This window comes from Manacus candei, unplaced genomic scaffold, assembly GCF_025592945.1.
Source record: "Manacus candei isolate 608988 ecotype Guabito, Panama unplaced genomic scaffold, ASM2559294v1 h1tg000033l, whole genome shotgun sequence".
NCBI lineage: Eukaryota > Metazoa > Chordata > Aves > Passeriformes > Pipridae > Manacus > Manacus candei.
The window spans coordinates 12,168,066-12,184,256 of record NW_026138081.1 but is presented as its reverse complement, the minus strand read 5'-3'; the positions used below and the strand labels follow the sequence as shown (position 1 = coordinate 12,184,256).

At 37.3% G+C, this 16,191-nt stretch overlaps 1 protein-coding gene across 1 annotated transcript in view; it reads left to right on the top strand.

Moving 5' to 3' along the window:
• Positions 1-16,191, top strand: part of EXT2 (exostosin glycosyltransferase 2) — a 73,758-nt gene that overhangs the window by 18,502 nt on the left and 39,065 nt on the right. The gene's annotated exons all lie outside the window — the stretch shown is intronic.

Sequence of the window (16,191 nt, the reverse complement as noted above, 5' to 3'; positions counted from 1 at the left end):
CTCTGTCTCACAGTAGGGAGCAGTTGCACACTTTACTTTCTGGTTTTCAGTTTAAATGGTTTGGGAAGTATCCTAGGACTTTCTGGCTAGACAAAACATCATCTCTGATTTTTTCAGTGTCTTCACTTCAGCAGCAATGTACAGGGATGAATGAATAAAGATTTGCATAATAAGCCTGAAATGATAGAAGAGAGAATTTGAAGTTGGAATGAATTTCTTGAGGAGACTGGTGCTAAAGGGTAGTTCAGAAGCAACATGAATTCATCACAAGTACTCTGTTTTGTTTCTTGGGCAAGGAATTACTGAAATGAAACAACTAATAGCCATTTATAGAATGAATCTGCAAAAGAACTGGAGTGATTTATACATGTTTTCAGATGTGATCTATAGCAGTTTTTCATGCTACTTAGCCATGGAAGAGCAACAAAAGCTTTAAAATATTCTGGTTTTGCAAGTAAACTCTATTTCTCAATAATATTTAACCCCCTTTTTTTGCTCCTTCAACTTCAAGGGCTACTAACACTTGATATACAGTATTTTGATGCTTGTTTTTTGTCAAGTGAAAAGGAATGACTGACACTGGTCTTTTGGTATGTTTGTTTTTTTCCAGTCCCACTCTAGTTTTCACTGAGCATTGCTCTTATTGAGATGGAAACATAGATAGTTAGATCACAATAGTTATGTTCTTTCTTGTTTTCACATTGTGGAACACTTGGAGTTTGATATAACAGTTATAAAAAGATGAGTTTGCAACTGATATTAAAATGGGGCAAATGTGATCTTTGCAAAGAGCTTTTATTAAAGTTGGTATGAAAATTGTCTTACAACTTCTCATGGTTTCCTTTGTGGTTAGGTTGTATTTAGGTTTTATTTCAAAAACTGGTTTTATTGCACAAAAGAATTCCACTGGGGGAGACTATAAATTTTTGATAAAGACTTGTGAAGTATGTTGTGCAAGCACCTACCAATTAATGTACTTTTTCACGAAATTAAGAATCCAGTTGACATATAGGGTTGAGATTGGTTGAGATCATCCTATCTCTAGAACAAATCTTTGCTCTAAATTTCTCCTGGTTTTTAGTGGGCTGAAGCATGCATTCATCATACCTAACAGACTTTCTACGTCTGATAGCCTTTGTGGAATTGAAGCCTTACTGTCTGATTACATTGGTTTCAGTGTTGTCTCGTGACATAATTCTTATCCTTAGTTGGAAAACACCATACTTAAAACAAATATGATTGTAAATGTTAGCTTGCCAATTTTCTTTGTGGACTAGGTAATCTTTTTGCATTCTTTTATTACAATTGATTTTCTGGAGATCATCCATCAAGGTTAAAATGTAGACAGAAACATATATACATACACAAACATATATGTAATTTTTTTCAAGTTGAAATAGATTGTCTGCTTTTAACGTGTAAAATTTTCTCTACGCTTATATTTTTGCTTTGTTTTTGGAGATACTTCTAGCCGTACATCTGCTGGAGAAGAGAGGAAAGCTCTTAAAGAGAAGTCATTACATTTAAATTATATAAGAACCCATATTTGAAAGTATTTTCTTATAGTTTGTACACCTATCATGGGCATCACACAATACTGTGTTTTAGTTATGGAGACATCATCTAATAGGATTTGTGACTGATACGATCTGAGCTGTGATTTCCTATAACACAATTTCATTTTGCTCAGTCGTTTTATCAGATAGTACATGGTATACACTGGGAAAGAGTGTGGGAATTCAGAATTAATTCTACTGTCCTACATGATACCTGATTGCACTGAGATCTCTGGGAATTAGCTGTATTAACTTATGCTTTTATTGTTCAAACTGGCAGAAAATTTTGCTCTCAACAATTCCTGGTTCAATTTCCTGTCTTTCTTCATGGAAGGGAATAGTTTCTCTGCTTGTGGCCTAGTCTACGCTGTTGTAAAAAATTGTTACATATTTTCAATACTACATGTACAGCCTATGTTTCTGAAAATTGGAGACTAGCATGTGATGGCTCTTAAAAACTGCAACATTTTGACCATCTAAACCAATCTCTGCAAGTTGACCTGCTAAAATTAATAGCAGTCTGGATGAAACTTACGTATCTCTGGGATTGCTGTCTTGTCTGTTTTCTACGGTAATGTTGTCATTCTCATTTTCTTTGAAGCTTCCTTGAACTATCCCTCTTTCACAAATAGTTCCATATGGAGTCTGAAACACTGGCAGAAGTGCCCAGAGGCAAGCTGATAAGCAGCTCAGCTACACAGCTTCTGATGCAGCAGAATTTATGCTTTCATTTTCTCTGCACCTCTAACCAGCACCCAGGTAACAGCAAAGTTCTAGAAGTGGAGGGGCAAGAAATAGAAGTAAATGTAGTAGACCTGTATGATAGAGAGTAAAATCTGAAATTTTGTCTTGCTCCTGAAGTGTGAAATAAGTTTTGGTTTGAAAGCCTGTTAAGTCTCTGGAAACATGTTTCAGCAGTGTAGTTGATATATGAATGTCTCTAACTGATATGAACGTTTTCCTCAGCTTCCATCTCAGCCTCTGTGCCTTTTTCCTCCTGTTTTTGTGAGATGACTCAGTCTACCTGAATATACAAGCATCTTGTAAATAGTTTTCCTCATTTAATAGCAACATATACTTAGCAAAGTATAGCAAAGTATACCTAGAAGTATACTTTCAATGGAACTAGACTCATTAAGGCATAGGATCAGAATATGGAAGTACTGTGTAGTGGGAATAGAAGAGTTATTCCTCTGTTTAGTTAGGCTTTCTTTCTCACTGAACAGATTTGAGGTAAGGAGTTTACTTTCAAAAGAAGGCTTTGTGTGCCTATTCCTTTTTGAATTTATAATACTCCCCATCTCCCAAAAATAAAACTTCTAAATTAATATCTGTTCTAGAAGACTGGGTGACTTTGTGTGCTCTGATGGTACAAGAATGAAGAGCAAGTGTTCTTGAGCATGGGAATTCTTTCCATCCTGGTTTCCTAGGGAAACAAGGGTATGATCACATACAAATGTGCATGCTGATTTCTCTTCTAATATCTGTTACTGCTCGATTTCAACCAAACTTACAGAGAAATGGAGGTGTTGGAGATAAGAAATTCCATAAAGCTATGTAGCTGTGTAGAAGGTAAGCATCCCAGAACAACATGGCTTTTTAAGGGAAAATTTGCAGCTCGAGTTAATAGTCACAGAAAACCACTTGCATTTACCCATTATGAATGATCTGCTTTGGGAAAGGTTTTATTTGCAACTGGCACACCTTAGGCCACAGAAATTCAGATGCAGCATGACCAAATGATAAAGTGACAAATTAAATTCAGTATACAAAGAAAGGGGTATAAAAGCAATTTAAAACATCCTTCTCGTAGGCAGTTATGGCCTCTCAAGTAGCTACAATCACTTGGAAAAGAATTCTTGGAGCTGTAATAAGTAGTTACGTGAAAGTATAAATTCCATGGTCAGTTTTAATAAAAAAATCCCAACAAACCAAAACCAAAAGAATCAAGAATTTTTAGAAAAAAGGTAGGGAACAAGATGGAAAATACTATGCCACCATGTAAATCTGTTGTCTGTCTGCACCATGAATACAGTTTGTAGTTATGGCTCTCCCATCTTAAAAAGGATATTACAGAACAAGGATGATCAAAAGTTTCAAGAGAAGAGTAATTAAATAGCCTAACACTCTTCAGCTTGAGAATGACCAATTGGCGATGAGGTGAAGCAAGAATGTAGTACAGAACTATAAGAATGTAGTGAAAAAAAGTGAATGGATATGACTCTACAATGTTTGATACGATTTCTTTTCATGTTTCATAAGACTTGTATTACTGGGAATGTGGTCTAAAAAAATTAAAAAGGAGATGATTTTCTCATAGAACTAGTAGATAGTCTGTGAGATCACTGCGTCAGCATTTTGTGAGAGTGAAGGGGTTTTATTGACATAAAGGCAGAATGAAGAAATCCAGAGAAGGAAAATCTGTCAGAGATGAAAGCAAAGATATATCCTCTGCCTCAGGAGTTCTTGCATTGCGGAGTTCCGAAAGCTGTAGAGTACTTTATGGAAGTGGTGGCTTATGCCTGCTGTGTCTGTGGGAGGGGAGTTCCTAAGATACCTGCTTGTCAGAGCATTGTCAGAGAGAATATGGGAGCAGAAGGCCATTTGGTCAGACCTGGTGCAGGCACAGTAATGCAACTTCAGGACTTGGGTTTACAGAAGACCTTGGTATTATAATGCCTTGTGGAATAACCTTGTCAGATCATCAATGGTTTTCAAAGTGCGTCTTGACTTTGCTGGCTGCCAAACACTTTAGTGGTAGAATATTGACTGTGATGTATAGTTTCCTCCTTTGGATGAATGGGTAATTCACTTTCCTGAAGCCCCACAAGGTACTTTCTCAAATAGTGACCATGCAGCATTCTTGCTTTTCATGAATTAAAGTTTTAGATACTCCCAACCTCTTGTGTTTTCAGCCCACATGGACAATTAAAAACTAAAAAGGAGTGTAAATTCAGTGTAAGAAATGTGAATAGAAAGCATGTAGTTTGCAATGTTTGTTCCCACAGTCAGAATACCTGGACAAGCTGTTGTGGTTTTTGTAGTGCATGTCCCATGTGCCTCAGCCCTGACCTTAAGAAAAGTTCAGACTCCAGGTCAAACAGAGCTGAAGACATATGCATAAATCAATGACTTATTTTAGTGCCACGTTAAAATAACATGAGTGGCTGGCTTTTCTGACCCCTCCTCCTTTTCATTTAATGTGCTTCTTTGGCTCCTCTTTAAAGAGAGCTCTGTAGAGTAATTTCAGCTCTTATCAGCTTGCTGACAGCTATATGAGCCTTTCTGCTGGCTCCAGGCAATCACTACCAGCGTGTGAAACATCCCATTCTTGCAGTGAAATGGTCTTGGATAGAGTTAAAGCAAATGGGTGGTGGAGTTTTTCTGTGGGTGGTGCAACTTACATAAAAGAGATGGGATTTAGTTCTTGTTAACCAATTAAACAGAAATTCATTTCAATATCTGGACACTGGAAGCTCTTTGAGCATAGTTAGATTTTTACAAGTCCATTTAATGAGAATATTAAACTTACAGCTGCAGTTCTTTCCCTGACAGGGGATAGCTTCTGTCTCAGGGTTCCTTAGACTCATCATTATCAAATTTAGGCAAACTTTCATCTGTCTGCCATTTGTAGCATTTTAAGGAGCGCGGCTGCAGAGGCTAACCCTGCCTTAATCCTCCCAGAGTGCTTCAGTGGAGCTCTGGGTCCCCCATAAATGTCAGGCCTGGACAATTTGCCATCTTATCAGATGCAGTGAAGTTAGTTCCAGCCCTCTCACCCCTCCCCCAGAAGAAAGATTTGTTGCTGCAAACAGCAAAGGAAAGAGAAAACTTTTTCCTGGCTTACTGCCAGGATCGCCATGGGAGTTGTAGAATCCTTGGCATTTATATATGAGACTTTCATTGCTCCCCACTCCCTTCATTTGTTGCAGAGAGTATCCTTATCCTAGATTTTTTTCTTGTTGTCTCTCCTGCCTTGTTGCTTTTCAGAATGAAGAAAACTGTCTTCATGGCATCTCTGAGAAAGAACTACAAAATTTGAGACCAATCAGCACCTCAATGAATAATTTTTATAGGACACAGTTGGGCTGCTTTTGTATCTACGTTGGCAGCTTCTGAACAACAAAAGGTGAAACTTAACTGTAAGAGGGAAATTATGCTATTTTAAGACAATTTTCTTGTTTGTTTTTAAGATTAGATTTTAAGAGCCTGTATTTTAAGAGTTTGCATCTTGTTGCACAGTGGATTTTTGCTACTTACACTTTTCAGGTTGCTATACACAGCTTGGATGGACTACAAATAAACCCAGATGATCCAAAAATTGGAAAGGCATATAGTTTTAGAAAAAATATTTGAAAATATTTTGTTGTGCACATGAAGCAGTTAGCTGCAGACAAATGGATGATTAAGCATATCTCCTGGTGTTCCACTCTCTTTGTTAATCTCTGCTTTCCCTCTGCTGCTGCTTAGTGTGTACCACATCACATTTATCAAATCCCCTTGCTCCACTTAGCCCCTTTCATTATTGAAATTGTTACAACTTCAGCATTTATCTGTATAGCATAAGTACACTGCAGTGCTGTAGTAATTTGCATGTGAGTATATTCAGTAGTGGTAGTAAATACGCCTTGGTCTTGTATCCATTTTACTGATGAATAGATAGATACATAAATTAACTTGTACAAGGCCAAATAATAAGATTAATAATGGAATTTGGAAGTCCTGGATCATGTTTTAATGACTAAATCAAATATATCTTACAACACAGTAGGAATGTTTGTCTTTTAAATTAGAAAGGTTTTACATGTTCTGTAGAAACAATCTGTTGCCAGGTAATCTTTAGACACCTTTTCCTTTAATCTTTGTTTGTAAATTATGCAGATATATCCAATAGTTTCTTACATGCCTGTATGTGGGAAAATTATGTATCTTTGTTATGAATTGAATAGAGGGCTGTTTAGGAATATATTGTAATTCCCTTTGGCTTGCCAATTGTGTAATTTGTATCTAGGAGTTGGCTTCTTCCTTTCCCTTTTGCTCCTTTTTAAATTTTTTCCTTTCTTTTTTTCATTAGCGACAGTTCTGAATGCTCTTTAGAAATTAAAATGGCACCTGGCATTAGTTGTCTTTCAATACATACTCTATCCTGGTGACTTAAATCTGTACAGATGCTCTGGAGAGGAGGACTACAGAGGGTGTGCATATTCCAGGATACTAAGGATGAAGTAGGGAATCATGGATAGAAGTTGTTAGATTATGGTTAAGATTAAGAAATCCAGTTTCCTGCAACCAGATTCAAGTGGTAGTGGAATTCTGGTCCCAGGGGGTCCACAGAATATTTCATCTCTTTTCCCTCACACAGTGAGTCTATCATAAATATGCTTCCCAACACTGTAGCAAACAAAGGCAAAAAATATCAGTGGTGCCTGTTGAGGCATTGGGAGAAACTTTCCTGATCCTGAATCTAGTGATTAGGTTAAACATGACCATGAACCAACTGTCTGAAATGCTTCAGTAAGTTAGCAACACCAGCCCAGGCTCTGCACTCTTCCTCTCACTGCTGGTTTTGTTTCTGATCTGTTGCTGCCTATGTGTAATAGCCAGAATGTATAAAGGGGAGAGGGAAAACAACTCCTTCCTCACATTTTTAATTGTTCAGGTGAAGCAAAAGATTAATACATAATAAATATGCAAATGCTGCTTAGTACTTTCCATCTTTTTTGGGTAGCAAGGATTTATGTAATAAGCCTTAATATTTATCTTTGAGATTAATTCTCTTTTTTTGCAAAATTCAGTTTCATGCAGTAAAGGATATCATGGTGTTTCACATGTTTGCTGAGAAGAAATAAATAACTCTTGTTGATGTTTATCAACTGTTTTGTTCATGTAAAATTATTTTCAACCCTGTTCCATTGCAGTGTGACTACCACATAGTATTATCACAACCAGTGATTAATAATCACCTTACCTATTTCATCAGATAGCCATGCAGTCATGTGCAGTTTGAGCCATGAAGGATGAAGTATTTTTAAATAGCTTGAGCTAAGATCAGTTATTTTTAAAGTGCAGAGGAAAAAAGTAGCACCATGTTCTAAATGGAATTTTTCAAGTAGATATGGAAAAAGCCTCATGACTGCTGTCCTTCACTTTTATCCTTCCAGAAGTCAGCAAGATATACTTGTGTTCAGGCAATGCTGGCAGTAATGTCTGTCGTTAAAGTTGTCCAGTGTTGAGAACTGTGTGTATGGGGGTATGTATATTATGTTTGTGTTTGTATAAAACAGAGCTATATAGCTTACAGGAAACTGAGCAAGACATGTCTTCATCAAAAGGGCAAGTTCTTCCTGGTATAGAGCTTAAGCTCTGAAATTGAGGTATTTGCTGATTTTTGACTGCTATAATATGGTGGTAACCCTACCTAGATTTTTTTTTTCCTTCAGAAAGCTGTCCTTTCATGTGTGTGATTGGCACTGGGCTTGCTTTGTGTTTAGTTTCTCTAATCAAGGGAATTTAAGCTTCTATTCTCCCAGCATTAGTACAGCAGTCATGGGAAATCTCAAACAAGCCAGATCTTGTTGCAGCAGTTGACACAAATAAAAGCGGTTGTGCTTTTATTTATTTATTTTTGATGCTGGATGCTGATTAAATGTTTCCAAGCATCCTTGAGGCATGTTATAAAGCCAGCCAGCAGAGAGCAGGGCAGCTGCCAAGGAAGGGAGATGCTGGTGGACAGAGGACAAGATCACAGTGGGAAGCATCACTGTGTGTAACTCAGAAAGCTGGGAAAGGTGTAAACAGATCCCCAATTTATCTGTAGATTGGGCTCTCCAAACACTGTTTTATTGGCCAGTGGCTCCTGCTTTACTAACCTCTAACCTCTGCAATACTCAGAGGTGCTGCCCACCAGCCAGCCTTGTCTTTGAACCTCCCTTGGCTCCTGCCACCTCAAAGGCTTGCAGTCAGATTCCTGTGTTTTGCTTGGGACCTCACCTCTCAGCAGGATGCCTGCAGCAGGGAAAACTGATCTACCCTGAGAACATAGACATATTTGAAGGCAATACCCCTAGGACTAGAAACCTATTGCTTTCAGTTTCAGGAGCTGTCCATCACTTGTCAAGAAACGTGGCTAAAATGTCCTCCCACCCCCAACTTCTGGTCATACAGCAGTTGAATGTTCCCTGCCATTACATACATGAATTTGTTTTCCATTATTTTTTAGGCTGCCATTGAATCAGTGATAGTGTAAGTCTAGCTTACTGTAGGTCTGGTTTCATGTTAACAGGGAGAGTGCAAAGGACAAACATCATAATAAAGATGATACAGATCCAAGTAATTTTGACTACTCCTCAGGTTAGGTGTGTCTGCCCCTTCCTTCACAGTAACAGCCTGGTGAAAGTGGAGTAATTAGGCTGCCGTGTAAACTCCTGGAAACTAGAGGGAAGAGAGTGGCCTATTTTTGTGTCATTACATCATTATTGATGATTATGTAGATAAAGACTATCTGAAAGCCACAGTAGGATCTGTATTACTCTTTTTCAGGTGTATTACTTTTTTTCAGTTGTGTTATTTCTGTGATGTCAACAGATGTCATTTGCCTGTAAATAGGAAGACACCACTGAAAGCTCTTTGGAAGCAAAGGGAATTCAGAAAATGGTAGCCGTTTTTACATCACATCTTTCTAAAGCTGTAAATACCTTTCTTTTTTTTTTTTCCTTCTCATCCTGCTCCTCTCTTTGCTGGCTCTGTCTCTGTGCTTTGCAACAGTATTCCCAGCTACAGCTGAAAATGGGGTGTTTCCTTGCTGCTAATAGTGGTGGTATCTGTCGGCTCCATAATTGAAATGTATTTTGGCCACGGATTTGTAGGGTGCCAGGGCAGTAAGTCAGGTTTCCTGGCTGGTGCAATGTTGCCTTCTGTGACAGAGTTGTTAAGTTGACATACTCATTAATCAAAGAAGCAAGTTTGAAGTGCAGAAATATACACAGGGAGGGGAGAACACCAGTGCTCAGTGATATTTTTATCTATTCAAGTTTTGTGTTCTTGCTATTTTTAGAACTAAGTTACTATCACTGGGACAAGGAATAGCGGAAATTCGTATTTTAAGGGTAAAGATAATGCAAGATTTCAAAACTATATATAATGTTACCATTTCATGAGAGACAATGAGAACTCTTCTATTAAAAATACCATCTTTTATGTCATATATTTAAGCATAATAAGGTTCTTCATAACAGAACATAAAAACCTTAAAACCACCAAAGCAAAACCAAAAAACCAACACAACATCTAAAACCAAGAAACCCCCCCAAACTCCCACAATTGTTTGAAAGTATGGAAGCAAGAGTGAAAATATTAACTTTGAGGCATGTCTGTTAAAGAACTATTCTCGTATATGCACAGTATGTGTTGTTGTGCATATGGGTTACTGTAATTATGTCAGTGATTCTTTTGAAAGCACCAAAGAGGAGAATCTGAGGAAAGCTGAAGTGCAAGAAGCTTAATATCTGACATTGCATTACCATTTTCCTTTACCCTTAACTCTTAAGAGTCATCAAGTAGTGTACAGCAGTAAAACTGAGAGCCAGTAGAAGTGAGTTACTCCCAAGTGGCTGGTATCTGAAGGGTAAGACTAGCATTTTGAACTCTGACCCCTGTCCCCTTATGAATCGGCAGCTTCAAAAAGAAAAAGGGGAAAAAAAGAAATCTGGATAATGGAAAAATTTAATTTTCACTCTCCATTGTGTCTGAAGCAGGCAAATTTTATTGTTTCATGACTGAAATTACTATAGTAGAGAATATTGAGCCAAATGATTAAATCCACTTGCTGCTTCACTTTTGAAAAGATAGTTTTTGAGGCTGAATTACAATAAAAACCAGCATCATGAAATGTCTATCTAGAATTTCTGTCTTAAAATATTTGACTGTAATGATACAAATTATTGTTTTGTTTTCTTATCCTGCAGAAGTGTGTTGTAATTAAGAAATATTCCTCTGTAAGCCACTCATATAATTTGTATAAGTTAAATAGATGAATTTAGTATTTTCAGGGCTTTAGTTGAGAATCATGCATAACTCAGAAACAAGAGTTGAAAGATGGAATGAATATTCATAAATAATATTAAAAGAATGTTGTCTTGTTACATTAGAAGCAAGCTTCAGCTAACTGGAAACAACAGTATGTGCCCTGCATTGTTCCACTGCTCATTCCTCTTTTTGCTTTGTAGAGGATCTTCTGATTTGAGGTTCAGGTAACCCCAAGGTTGAATTATGGATTAGTCTTTTTCTGAAGGTGATCAGGCACCCCCGAAGGTGCAATTCCTTGCTAATCCCCATTTTTTTAGCTTTGGAAGTGACACACTGATGTTCTGAGCCCTCTTTATATGCTGCCTGCACTGCTGCTTTTCTTGGATAGGCCTGTGTTGACAAACAGATGCAACACAGACAGCTTAGATTGAATTTGGAAGGTGCTTTTAAGGTGATATTCTATAAAACATGAAAATAAATCTGAAAACTTTTCAGTTTTTGGCAAGTTAGCATTATTTTACCAGTATTCCGTTGATTTAAAGGACTTGTCTCCATAGTCTATGTATGGAGACAAGAAACTAATTTTTACTTTCAGGTTGCAATTTCTAAAGACTTTACCTCCAGTTTCAGGGAATTGCACTTTCCACCCCAAAAGTGACCCAACTTTCCAGAGTACATCTCTCTCACTTTTTTCATAGTCTGAAACACATTAATTATTTTGGAAAAACATAGCCTACATTTTTGTTTGTTCTCATTTCAAACCTTCATGCCTCCCTGGGAAAAATGAGAGGATCTCAGGTTTTTACTGAAGACATAGCTTTAAGGGGAAAAAGGATCATGTCCTACAGCTAGTCACTTACTCTATCCTCTCATGCTCCCTTAATAAGAGGAGAACGAATTGTCCAGGAGGTATTTTAAGGTACCAGAGCTCTAAATGTCTCTCTGAATCACCCGATTTTTTTCCTGCACTGGTTACAGAGAAAAGATTGAGCCAGCCAGTTTTAGGTGTGTTGAACTTGATTGTGTGATATTGCCAAGGGTCCTAAACCAATCAAGCAATTTTTTTAACCCCAAATTCTTACCATTTTCGAGAAATAACTAAATACTGTCTAATTCATAATAGTATAAAGTCTTCTGAGGGTTTTTGTAAGCCTGTGTAAAAAAACCCAAAGATTGCACTGGTTTTAGCTGCCCCAGCTGGTATCATCTTTGCTGAAGAACTACGTATTGAAAGTAGTATGTATGATCAGCAAGGAAGTTGTTGAAACAGAGAACCAGATGTAGAAACAGTAAAGCAGTACAGAAAAAGGGTGCAGATTACAATTTATAAGCAGGAAAATGTGGGAACTTGGGGCTATAGAACCCAAAATTTATCTTGGGAAACTTTATAAAATGCTTGTTACTCCAAAAGAGGAATTTATGCTTTCTTCAGTCCCATTTTGCAGAGGAGGTCAGTAGGGTGCTTGAGAGCTCAAGCTTGCTGCTTGACTATTATATAACATCAGCTACCCTCATGTGCATCTCTGGTATAGGGCAAACATAAAAATTCAATTTATCTTGAACCCCAGTAGCCCATCTAATTCTACTGGACAATGGAAATAGGCTAGGGCGAGGAAAGGTTGCCTGTGACCAATCCTAGTAGTTTACTTGATGGACAAAACTTGTTAGGTCTCACTAACTTAGAAAACATTTGATTATATTACAGTATGACATATAACTTGAGAAGGTCTTAGTGGATGCACTTACATGCACAGAGCTGTCAGATGCACAGCTGAGCTATGGATATTTATTGTAATAGCTTTTATATCTCTGCTGAAGGTACATGGTTTAGCAAGGGGTTGCTGCAGTCAGTATCTTTGGTTACTTAGCCAAGTATTAATTTTATTAGTTTAAAGTTTCTATTTAGAAATTAAAAAAGAAGATAAACTTGTTTTCTTTTGTTTTGTTGTTTTTTGGGGGGGTTTTTTTGTTGTTTTGTTTTTTTTTTTTCTTTTCTGCTATCCATCCTAAAATTTGAAAGGCATAAAAGTAAGATCGCCAAACTTCCAGGCCAGTGCTGTTGCAGCATCTAGGCCACACTCTTTTCTTTGGCTAAACTTCTGTAATCCAGCTGGGAGTAAAAACCAGGAACATCAAGAGGCATCGAGAAGGGAAAGCATTTAAGCAGAGTCATCCTAGCCAGTGTGAAAGTCATATTTCAGGCCCTCATAAACCTTTTCAAGGCATTTTAGAAACACTGAACTGCTGCAGTGGGGCAGAATCTTACAGCATCATGGCGCCTGACCTAAAAGTTGAGAAAAGTGGTGGTTTATGGGCAGTTAAGTTTTACTACTCTTCTGTGAATTTTGGTTTTTTCCCCTTTTGCTAACTTTACCAACTCCGACCAAATCATGGGCTGTGAAAAGACAGGAAGCTAGAAAGTTCCTTTCATGGACTGTTTCCTCTTGATCTAAATGTTACAGAAAATAGTTCTTTCCTTGCCTCATGCCCAGTGTTTGTCTTTTCACAAACTAATCAAAAGATTTACGTTGATCTGTCTTGCCTTCTACACCGGAGCACCATTAGGGGCATTAACACTAGAACTTATAAACATTATATGAATGGGCTCTGTAATCTGATGCTTTGCTGGCTTGTAAAGAGCTTATAAAGAGATGCTGGGCCCCCAAGTGTGTTTATTCCTAAGGAAAATAACACCTTCCCTAAATAAATGTTACTTTCAGTGAGTAGGCTACCCTGCTGCTGCCTGTTGTCTGCTATGAAAATAACTGCAAATACCCCCTTCCCAAGCTCTTGCATGTACCGGTATGTGCTGAATATTGTCAGTTTGGTTTCTTCATAGTCCGCTTGAACAAAGTCCCAGAACTGAAAAGTAGAGGAACTGAACTTTTGTTTTGGATGGTTGCTTACTTGTCTGAAGGAACATCTGTCTTTCAGATATTACTAGTCTTTCTCAAGGTGTGAATGTGTATTTTTAGAGTATAAATTATAACACTATATTATATTAAGCAATTTTGGCCTCTACATAAAGTTTTCATGGCTGATCTAAGGAGGATGCAGCAGTTGAAAGTGGGGCAGGGAGGAAGAAAGGAAAGGCAACAACTTAGAACTACTTACTAATATGCCAGTGTTTGTGACCTTGGTCTGCAGAACTCACTGGTGAGAGGAGAGAGTTTGGCCTCCCATTCCTTAAGTCTGTGGCTTCCATGATGAGGTTCTCATGGCTTTGCTAAATTTACTGCAGAAATTGAATTCAGGTGAATGAATTTCATGGGGAATGTATTGTGTAATGACAGTTTCCAGTCACTTCAAACCTGTTGGGCAACCCAATAATACAATGTACTTCTCATGCTCAAACAAGTCATACAGTATGCTACATTTGACTCTTTGAAACATTGATAAAACTGTTACAGAATATAATGCTTTTCTGTCTTGCATTTTGAATCTATCCTAAATTTTCTATTTATCCAGAAATTTCGAAGGGGAAGAGAAGTTACGTTTCTTAAATAACTGTTTTCAGTTCCTGGTAATCAATGTACATTGATTTGTGTTGTTTTGGCAGTTGTACAAAGTACATGTTTGATCTCTATTTACCACTTAGATTACCTGTGACCTAGGCAATATGTAGGTGTATACAAAGTTAGCATTCTCTACAAGTCTGTGGTCCACATACTGTGTTTCCTTAGAAAATTTGGAAACCTCATCAAGCAGGCTTCTAGAGTACTAGAAGCTAATTTCAGTTCAACTTGAAAGGAGTGCTAGCCTTACTTGATCATAGTTGTAGTCTTTGTATATGTCTATGTGAAAGACAAGATCTAGGCTTATGGATTTTTTATTTCAAGATCCTGGAATGCACTCAGGTAGCTCTAATTAGTATATTACAATTACCATACCTTAAAAACACTACCCAGTGTAATAACGTTACTCTTGAGTCTTCTTATTCATAGATATGGAAAAGACAAACAGATAGCTCAGTAAAACTATGTAAGAATAATAAGTAAGTTGGCATAGAAGTCCGGAACAGATATCTTTGTTGTTGTTGTTACTCTCCTGTATCACGAATATGTTCATGGGATTTTTATCCCCTCTGTTTGTTACATTCCAGCACAAGCTTTTCCACCTCACCAAGTAGAGCAGAAAATACATTTTAAATGAAATCAACATACATCTTCCCAATAGAAAACTTGCCCAAAATATTTAGTAACTCAGCATGTGGAGCAGCAGACACTAGCAAGCCATGTTAATCAGTTCTGCCTTATAAAAGCAAACAAGGTGGGGAGGAAGTAATGAGACCCTGAAACATCTGTTTGGGGACTTCAAATCCCCTTAGAAGGTTTTGAGTTCTGCCTTAAAGAAACACAACTCCAAAAATATTACAACCAACTGTGGGAACATTTTATGGCTCTTTACAAAAAATTAATTTCATAAATATTAATTCCCTCTGCCCTCTTCTCCAGATTTGCTTCTGGTGTAAAGGTATAATCTTACCTGACATTGGAAGCATTCTTTGAGCAAGGAGAAGCTAGATCAGATCCATACTAGTTTTGCTGAAGGAGGAAAACTAGCTTTGATTATTATGAAGCTAGATAATAATAGATATTACAGTATTAATAGACAATCTTAGAACGGTATAGGAATGCTGTCATTTAGAAACAGTGGAATACATAGTCCTGTGTGCATTTCACACTATTAATAGCTACTTGCTTATAAAGTTGTATGTCAATAGGTTATATAAAATAGTTTCTCCTTCTGCTTAGTGCTGCTTATAGCTGTTGCTCTAATCACGTTCTAAACATGAAAATAAAATTTGAGGTCTGTGTTCTTACTCCTATTTATTTATAATACTTGAATGGTTGGCTGTTCTAGTCCATTTTAATTCTTATTCTGCTTCTGGTTTTGTTTTTAAATCAATTGCTGCTGAGTTCTGGATAATACATTTTTCCTATGAAGTGGAGCGTGGAGAAAGGAATACTTATGCCTTTGCTTAGCATGTGGTGTTTGCTTTATTTAGTGTCTTTTTATTTATTCTTAGCTGTTTATATAATTCTTCTGCTTTTACAGTTGGATGTAGTGTTCATTTTGTTCTGTGTTCTTGGTAATCAGCCTGTTATCCAGTTCTTAAGTCCTACTAGGGAAAGAAATAAGGAGAGGGAAGGGACTCCATTCTAGAGTGAAGTTACTTTGCATTCTCCCTGGATAACAAGCTCCAGAGTAATGTCATTTTTGGGCACACTCATCAGTCTCTTAAATAAAATTTTGAAATAGTCTGAAGTAGTTGGAGTTATGGCTGTTCTCTCAATCAAAGTGAGAAGTAGTGCTTCAGAGAACATTAATCTCTTTCCTAGTTTGTTTATTTAATTGTAATGTGGATTGTTTTCATCTTAAATATTTACAGAACTTTTCTGCAGAATCTGTTTTACAAACTACCCACAAAGTAGAGTTTTAGGGCTGGTGTTTTGACAAGTAGTCTGTAGTTCTGAATCCCATAGCTTACACTCAAAGGAAAGGAACGGGTAGCATAAGCATGAATATCTGCAAGTTTTTGCTTGTGAATTTTCATTTTCCATACTACTTGTAATCCTTCCTGTACACTGTTAGATAGCCTAGGAATATT